Raw genomic sequence first — 10,029 nt, 5'->3', positions numbered from 1 at the left:
CATCACAAACAAAATGTTGATTGAATGTTTTCTCCCTAATCTCAGGATCAAAACAAGGATGTCCACTCTTACCACTCCCATTCAACTTTGTCCTAAAGGGGCTACCCATGCAGTAAGGCGATAAAAAGAAATAAAAGGCATACAGCCTAGAGAGGAAGAAGTAAAACTGTTTTTATTCTTAGTTGACTTAATTATCCAGGTAAAAATCTAAGAATTCCTAAAAAAAAAAAAAATAAATGAGTTTAGCAGGGCAGCAGGACACATTTTTAAAACTAATTGTACTAAGAGAATGAAAAGACAAGCTACAGACCAGGAGAAAAGATTTGCAAATACACACGTAATAAAGGACGTGCATCTAAAATATACAAAGAGTTCTTAAAACTTAACAAGAAAGTTCAGTTGAGTTCAGTTCAGTTCAGTCGCTCAGTCGTGTCCAACTCTTTGCGACCCCATGAGTCGCAGCACACCAGGCCTCCCTGTCCATCACCAACTCCCGGAGTTCACTCAGACTCACGTCCATCCAGTCCGTGATGCCATCCAGCCATCTCATCCTCGGTCATCCCCTTCTCCTCCTGCCCCCAATCCCTCCCAGCATCAGAGTCTTTTCCAATGAGTCAACTCTTCACATGAGGTGGCCAAACTACTGAAGTTTCAGCTTTAACATCATTCCTTCCAAAGAAATCCCAGGGTTGATCTCCAGAATGGACTGGTTGGATCTCCTTGCAGTCCAAGGGACTCTCAAGAGTCTTCTCCAACACCACAGTTCACTAAAGCATCAATTCTTCGGCGCTCAGCCTTCTTCACAGTCCAACTCTCACATCCATACATGACCACAGGAAAAACCATAGCCTTGACTAGACGGACCTTAGTCGGCAAAGTAATGTCTCTGCTTTTGAATATACTATCTAGGCTGGTCATAACTTTTCTTCCAAGGAGTAAGTGTCATTTAATTTCATGGCTGCAGTCACCATCTGCAGTGATTTTGGAGCCCCCCAAAATAAAGTCTGACACTGTTACCACTGTTTCCCCATCTATTTCCCATGAAGTGATGGGACCAGATGCCATGATCTTCGTTTTCTGAATGTTGAGCTTTAAGCCAACTTTTTCACTTTCCTCTTTCACTTTCCTCAAGAGGCTTTTTAGCTCCTCTTTCAACAAGAAAACAACTCAATTAAAACATGGGCAAAACCTGAACAGACACCTCACCATATTTGCTACATTATATAGGTAGCAAATATTCATATGAAAGATGCACAACATCATATGTCATTGCTGCTAAGTCACTTCAGTCGTGTCCTACTCTGTGCGACCCCATAGACAGCAGCCCACCAGGCTCCCCCGTCCCTGGGATTCTCCAGGCAAGAGTACTGGAGTGGGTTGCCATTTCCTTCTCCAATGCATGAAAGCGAAAAGTGAAAGTGAAGTCGCTCAGTCGTATCTGACCCTCAGCGACCCCATGGACTGCAGCCTTCCAGGCTCCTCTGTCCAGGGGTTTTCCAGGCAAGAGTACTGGAGTGGGGTGCCATTGCTTTCTCCCTCATATGTCATTAAGAAATTACAAATTAAAACAGCAGTGAGATGCCACTACACATCTATTAGAATGGCTACAGTCCAAAACACTGACAACATCAAATGCTGTAGAGGATGTGGAGAAACAGGAACTCTCATTCATTACTGATGGGAATGCAACATTGATACAACCACTTTGCAACAAAGTTTAGCAGTTTCTTACAAAGCTAAACATAGGTTTACCATCCATCAGTTATATTCTGAGGTACTTAAACAAATGAGTTGAAATTGTATGCCTACATAAAGAGCTGCACATGGATGTTTACCACAGCTTTACTCATAATTGCCAAAAATTGGAAGCAACTTAGATGTCCTTCCATAGATGAATGGATAAACTGCAAGGGACTTCTCTGGTGGTCCAGGGGTTAAGACTCTGTGCTCCCAATACAAAGGGCACAAGTTCGATCCTGGATTGGAGAAGTTTTGAGTGCTAAGGGGTGCAGCGAAGAAAAAAAAAAAAGCAATACATCCAGACAATGGAACTCTATTCAGCAACAGAAGAAATGAGTCTATCGAGTTACAAAAAGGTATGGAGGAGCCTTAAATGCATTATTCTAAGTGAGAGAAGTCAACCTGAAAAGACTACACACTGCATGATTCCAACTGTATGACATTAGGTATAAAGGCAAAATCATACAGACAGGTAAAAAAAAAAGGAGGAGGAAGGGAGGAGTGAATATGTGGAAACAGGGAATTTGTTTAAGGCCATAAACTATTCCGAATGATACTGTAATGGTGGATACATTATGCATTTGTCAAAAACCCACAGAAAGTAAAGCACGAAACATGAACCCTAATGTAACCCATGTGCTATGCTGTGCTCAATAGCTCAGTCGTGTCTGACTCTCTGTGACCCCACGGACTGTAGCACACCAGGCTCCTCAGCCCATGGAATTTTCCAGGCAAGAATACTGGAGTGGGTTGTCATACCCTCCACCAGGATCTTCCCAACCCAGGGATCCAATCCTCGTCTCCTGCACGTCCTGCATTGGCAGGAGGATTCTTTACCGCTGAGCCACAGGGGAAGCACTGTAACCTACAGGCCTTAGTTAATAATAATGTATCAATATTGGTTCATCAGTTGCAACATATGCATACAGTAATGCAAAATGTTAAGAACTGAGGAAATTGCAGCAAGGAAGGGTGGGCATTTATGGAGGTATAGGGGAACTTTGTATTTTCTGCACAATTTTTCTGTAAACCTAAATCTGCTGTAACTATAAAATCTATTGTTTTTTTTTTATCAATTTTATTTCTACCTATTGACAATGAATAATCAAAGTTTAAATTAGAGAAACAATACTATTGATTCTAGCATCAAAAATATGAATTATTTAGGGATAAATCTGATGGAAGACTCTAAAATCTATACACCAAAAATTTTCAAAAGTAATAAAATGTATCTCACTCCTGGGCATACATCCAGAGAAAACTCTAATTTGAAAAGATATGCATCACAGGGACCTCCCTGGTGATCCAATGGTTAAGACTTCACCTCCCAAGGCAGGGGGTATGGGTGTGATCCCTAGTCAGAGAGCTAAAATCCCAAATGCCTCATGGGAGAAACACCAAAAAACATAAAACAGAAATAATGTTGTAACATGCATCCCAATCTTCACAGCAGCACTACTTAACAATAGGCAAGACACAGAAGCAACCTAAATATCCATCAAGATTTGGTCCTATATATATAGATTTCCCAGGTGGCATTAGTAAAGAATCTGTCTGCACAGTAGGAGACCTGGGTTCAGTCCCTGGGTTGGGAAGATCCCCTGGAGAAGGGAAAGGCTACCCACTCCAGTATTCTGGCCTGGAGAAGTCCATGGACTGTGGAGTCCACAGGGTTGCAGAGTCGGACACGACTGAGCGGCCTTCAGTTTCACTTCATATTGGCTTCCCAGGTGGCATTAGTGGTAGAGAATCCACCTGCAAGGCAGAAGACACAGGAGATGCGGGTTGGATTCCTGGACCAGGAAGATCCCCAGTATTCTGGCTACCCACTCCAGTATTCTGGCCTGGGAAATCCCATGGACAGAGGAGCTGGAGGGCCACAGTCCATGGGGTTGCAAAGAGTCAGTCATGTCTGAGCACACGCACACACAAACACACACACACACACACACACACACACACACAATGGAATACTACTCAGCCATAAAAATGAATGAAATAACGCAGCAACACAGATGAACCTAGAGACTATCATATTAAGTGAAGTAATTCAAAGACAAAATCATGTGATATCACTTATATGTAGAATCTAAAATATAATACAAAGTAACTTATTTGTAACTTATTTACAAAACAGAAACACAAAACAAACCTACGGTTACCAAAGAAGGAAAGGGGGAAATAAATTAGGAGTTTGGGACTGGCAAATATAAACTACTATTATAAAGTAATAACAAGGTCATACTGTATAGCACAGGAAACTATATTCAATCTCGTGTGATAAACTGCAATAAAAAAGAATCTGGAAAAGAATATATACTTATACATATGTACATATATGTATATACAACTGAATCATTTTGCTGTACCCCAGAAACTAACACAACCCTGTAAACCAATCATATTTCAATAATAATAACAAAATTTAAAAGACTTGCCAGGAGAAATATCAATAACCTCAGATATGCAGATGACACCACCCTTATGGCAGAAAGTGAAGAGGAACTAAAAAGACTCTTGATGAAAGTGAAAGAGAAGAGTGAAAAAGTTGGCTTAAAGCTCAACATTCAGAAAACGAAGATCATGGCATCCGGTCCCATCACTTCATGGGAAATAGATGGGGAAACAGTGGAAACAGTGTCAGACTTTATTTTGGGGGGCTCCAAAATCAATGCAGATAGTGATTGCAGCCATGAAATTAAAAGATGCTTGCTCCTTGGAAGGAAAGTTATGACCAAACTAGACAGCATATTCAAAAGGAGAGACATTACTTTGCCAACAAAGGTCCGTCTAGTCAAGGCTATGGTTTTTCCCGTAGTCATGTGTAGATGTGAGTTGGACTGCGAAGAAGGCTGAGCGCTGAAGAATTGATGCTTTTGAACTGTGGTGTTGGAGAAGACTCTTGAGAGTCCCTTGGACTGCAAGGAGATCCAACCAGTCCATTCTAAAGGAGATCAGTCCTGGGTGTTCTTTGGAAGGAATGATGCTAAAGCTGAAACTCCAGTACTTTGGCCACCTCATGCGAAGAGTTGACTCATTGGAAAAGACTCTGATGCTGGGAGGGATTGTGGGCAGGAGGAGAAGAGGACGACCGAGGATGAGATGGCTGGATGGCATCACAGACTCGATGGACGTGAGTCTGAGTGAACTCTGGGAGTTGGTGATGAACAGGGAGGCCTGGTGTGCTGGGATTCATGGGGTCGCAAAGAGTCGGACACGACTGAGCGACTGAACGGACTGAACTGAATATGAGGCGAGACACACTTATGGATCAGAAGACATTATGTTAAGATGTTAACTCTCCTCAAACTGACCTATAGATTCAATGCAAAACCAATCAAAATTCCAAGAGGCTTCCTTGAAGATATGGAGAAGCTGATCCCCAAATTGTATGGAAGTCAAAGGATCCAGATTTTTCAAAACAATTTGAGAAAGAACAAAAGAGGACTTAACATTATCTGATTTCAAGATAGAGAAAACGACAATGAATAAGACCATGTGGTACTGACATATAGATCAATGGGACAGAGGGTCCAGAAATAAATTCATACGCACGAGGTCAACTGATAACTAACAAAGGTGTCAAATGACCTTTAACAGAATGTACCTTGGGGGCCCTTCCTCAGGCACTCTCTCTCCAACACTGTTGTCCTGCTGGCAAGAGTTCTGAGGACTCTTCCCAAGCCGGACCCTGGCACTTAAGCTCAAGGGTTTGTTATGCAAATACTTTTTCATTTCCATTTCATATTTCATTTTAAAAAGTAACATATCAAAAGCACTTCCCTGGTGGCACAGTGGATAGGAATCTCCGCCAATGCAGGGGACACAGGTTCAATCCCTTGTCCAGGAAGATCCCACATGCCTTAGAGCACCTAAGCCGGTGTGCCACAACTACTGAGCCTGCGCTCTAGGGCCTGCGATCCACAACTAGTGAGCCCCTGTGTTGCAGCTACTGAAGCCCAAGCACCTAGAGCCCGTGCTCCCCAACAAGAGAAGACACCACAATGGGAAGCCTGCACACTGCAACGAGAGTAGCCCCCACCTGCCGCAAATAGAGAAAGCCTGCACACAGCAACAGAGACCCAGCACAGCCAAAAATAATAAATAAACAAGTAAACAATTTTTTAAAAGAAACTTGAAAAAAATGGGTAAAGGAACGGAATAGACATTTACCCAAAGATATACAAGTGGCCAGTAAGCAAATTAAAAGCTATGCAACATCGTGAATCACTGCAGAAATGCAAATCAAACCAAGAATGAGCTATGATCTCATACTCATGAGGATGGCTACAATACAAAACAAAAACTGAATATAACCACTGGGGCGAAGCTGTGGAGAAACTGGAATCCTTGTGCACTGTTGTGAATGAAAAATAACACATCCACTTTGGAAAAGAGTATGGCTGTTCTTAAAGCAATCAAAAGCAGAATTTTAATATAATCCAGCAACCCCATCAGTCTGTTCAGTTCAGTTGCTCAGTCGTATCCGACTCTTTGCAACTCCATGGACTGCAGCACGCCAGGCTTCCCTGTCTATCACCAATTCCTGGAGCTTGCTCAAACTCATGTCCATCTAGTCGATGATGTCATCCAGCCATCTCATCCTCTGACATCCCCTTCTCCTCCTGCCTTCAATCTTTCCCAGCATCACGGTCTTGGTCTTTCTTGATTGGTCAGTTTTTCACAAACTGACCAAAGTACTGGTGGCCAAAATATTGGATTTTCAGCTTCAGCATGAGTACTTCCAATGAATATTCTGGACTGATTTCCTTTCGGATTGGCTGACTTGATCTCCTTGCAGTCCAAGGGACTTTCAAGAGTCGTCTCCAACACCACAGTTCGAAAGCATCAATTCTTCGGCACTCAGCTTTCTTTATGGTCCAACTCTCACATCTATACATGACTACTGTAAAAAACCACAGCTTTGATTAGATGGACCTTTGTCGGTAAAGTAATGTCTTTGCATTTTAATATGTTGTCTAGGTTTGTCATAGCTATTCTTTCGAGGATCAAGCGTCCTTTAATTTCATGGCTGCAGTCACCATCTGCAGTGATTTTGGAACCCAAGAATATAGGCTGTCACTCTCTCCACTGTTTTCCCATCTTTTTGCCGTGAAGTGATGGGACAGGATGCCATGATCTTAGTTTTCTGAATGTTGAGTTTTAAGTCATCTTTTCACTCTCCTTTTTCACTTTCTTCAAGAGGCTATTGTTATGAATGAAAAATAACACATCCACTATGGAAAAGAGTATGGCTGTTCTTAAAGCAATCAAAAGCAGAACTGATTCCTCTTCCCTTTCTGCCATAAGAGTGGTGTCATCTGCATATCTGAGGTTATTGATGTTTCTCCCTGCAATCCTGATTCCAGCTTGTGCTTCATCCAGTCCGGCATTCCACATGATGTACTCTGCATATAAGTTAAATAATCACAGTGACAATATACAGCCTTGACGTAATCCTTCCCCTATTTGGAACCAATCTGTTGTTCCATGTCCAGTTCTAACTGTTGCTTCTCAGGAGGCAGGTAAAGTGGTCTGGTATTCCCATCTCTTGAAGAATTTTCCACAGTTTGTTGTGATCCACACAGTCAAAGGCTTTGCCATAGTCAATGAAGCAGATGTTTTTCTGGAATTCTCTTGTTTTTTCTATGATCCAACAACAGATGTTGGCAATTTGATCTCTGGTTCCTCTGCCTTTTCTAAATCCAGCTTGAACATCTGGAAGTTCAAGTTCACATATTGCTGCAACCTGGCTTGGAGAATTTTGAGCATTACTTTACCAGCGTGTGAGATGAGTGCAATTGTGCAGTAGTTTGAACATTCTTTGGCGTTGCCTTTCTTTGGGATTGGAATGAAAACTGACCTTTTCCAGTCCTGTGGCCACTGCTGAGTTTTCCAAATTTGGTGGCATATTGAGTGCAGCACTTTTACAGCATCATCTTTTAGGGTTTGAAATAGCTCAGCTGGAATTCCATCACCTCCACTAGCTTTGTTCGTAGTGATGCTTCCTAAGACCCACTTGACTGCACAGTCCAGGATGTCTGGCTCTAGGTGAGTGATAACACCATCATGGTTATCTGGGTCATGAAGATCTTTTTTGTACAGTTCTTCTGTGTATTCTTGCCACCTCTTCTGCTTCTGTTAGGTCCATACCATTTCTGTCCTTTATTGTGCCCATCTTTGCATGGAATGTTTCCTTAGTATCTCTAATTTTCTTGAAGAGACCTCTAGTCTTTCCCATTCTGTTGTTTTCCTCTATTTCTTTGCCTTGATCGCCGAGGAAGGCTTTCTTATCTCTCCTTGATATTCTTCGAACTCTGCATTCAGACGGATATATCTTTCCTTTTCTCCTTTGCTTTTTGCTTCTGTTCTTTTCTCAGCAATTTGTAAGGCATCCTCAGCCAACTATTTTGCCTTTTTGCATTTCTTCTTCTTGGGGATGGTTTTGATCATCACCTTCTGTACAATGTTACCAACCTCTGTCCAAAGTTCTTCAGGCACTCTATCTATCAGATATAATCCCTTGGATCTCTTTGAAACTTCCACTGTATAATCATACGGGATTTGATTTAGGTCATACCTGAATGGTCTAGTGGTTTTCCCTACTTTCTTCAATTTAAGTCTGAATTTGGCAATAATGAGTTCATGATCTGAGCCACAGTCAGTTCCCAGTCTTGTTTTTGCTGACTGTATAGAGCTTCTCCATCTTCAGCTGCAAAGAATATAGTCAATCTGATTTCTGTATCAACCATCTGGTAATGTCCATGTGTAGAGTCTTCTCCTGTGTTGCTGGAAGAGGGTGTTTGCTATGACCAGTGTGTTCTTTTGCAAAACCCTGTTAGCCTTTGCCCTGCTTCATTCTGTACTCCAAGGCCAAATTTGCCTGTTACTCCAAGTATCTCTTGACTTCCTACTTTTGCATCCCAGTCCCCTGTGATGAAAAGGACATATGTTGGGGTGTTAGTTCTAGAAGGTCTTGTAGGTCTTCATAGAACCATTCAACTTCAGCTTCTTCAGCGTTACTGGTTGGGGCATAGTCTTGGATTACTGTGATACTGAATTGTTTGCCTTGGAAACAAACAGAGATCATTCTGTTGTTTTTGAGATTGCATCCAAGTACTGCATTTTGGACTCTTTTGTTGACTATGAGGGCTACTCCATTTCTTCTAAGGGATTCTTGGCCACACTTGTAGATACAATGGTCATCTGAATTACGTTCGCTCATTCCAGTCCATTTTAGTTCACTGATTCCTAAAATGTCTATGTTCACTCTTGCCATCTCCTGTTTGACCACTTTCAATTTACCTTGATTCATGGACCTAACCTTCCAGATTCCTATGCAATACTGTTCTTTATAGCATCAGACTTTATTTCCATCACCAGTCACATCCACAAATGGGTGCTCTTTTCGCTTTGGCTCAGCCTCTTCATTCTTCCTGAAGCTATTTCTCTACTCTTCTCTAGTAGCATATTGGGCACCTACCAACCTGGGGAGTTCATCTTTCAGTATCATATCTTTTTGCCTCTTCATACAGTTCATGGGGTTCTCAAGGCAAGAATACTGAAGTGGCTTGCCATTCTCTTCTTCAGCATACCATGTTTTGTCAAAACTCTTCACCATGATCCATCCATCTTGGGTGGCCCTATCCAGCATGGCTCATAGTTTCATTGAGTTAAGACAAGGCTGTGATCCAAGTGATCAGTTTAGTTAGTTTTCTGTAACTGTGGTTTCCATTCTGTCTTCCCTCTGATGGATAAGGGTAAGAAGCTTGTGAGAGCCTCCTGATGGGAGGGACTAGTTGTGGGAATCTGAGTCTTGCTCTGATGGGTGGGGCCATGCTGAGTAAATCTTTAATCCAGTCCAATCCCATATCTTGTTATATATCCCAGAGAATTGAAGGCAGAGTCTTGAAGAGGTATTTATACACCAGTGTTCACAGCAGTATTGCTTATAATAGCTAAAATGTGGAAGAGACCCAAGAATTCATCAACAGATGAATGGATAAGCAAAATGTAGTATGTACATATAATAGTATATACTTCAGCCATAAAAAGGAAGGAAATTCTGTCACATGGGAAGTGGGAAGTTACTGTTTAATGAGTACAGCATTTCAGTGTTATAAGGTGGAAAATGTTATGGAGATAGATGGTGATAATTGTTGCATAATATTACAAATGTATTTAATACTGCTGAACCATACACTTTTAAATGAGTTAAGAAGAATCTTAAAAACAGTGGATATATGTATATGTATAACAGATTCACTTTGTTGTACCACCTGAAACTGA

Source organism: Budorcas taxicolor, chromosome 11 (assembly GCF_023091745.1).
Source record: "Budorcas taxicolor isolate Tak-1 chromosome 11, Takin1.1, whole genome shotgun sequence".
Classification (NCBI taxonomy): Eukaryota; Metazoa; Chordata; class Mammalia; order Artiodactyla; family Bovidae; genus Budorcas; species Budorcas taxicolor.
This window is presented reverse-complemented; position numbering follows the sequence as displayed.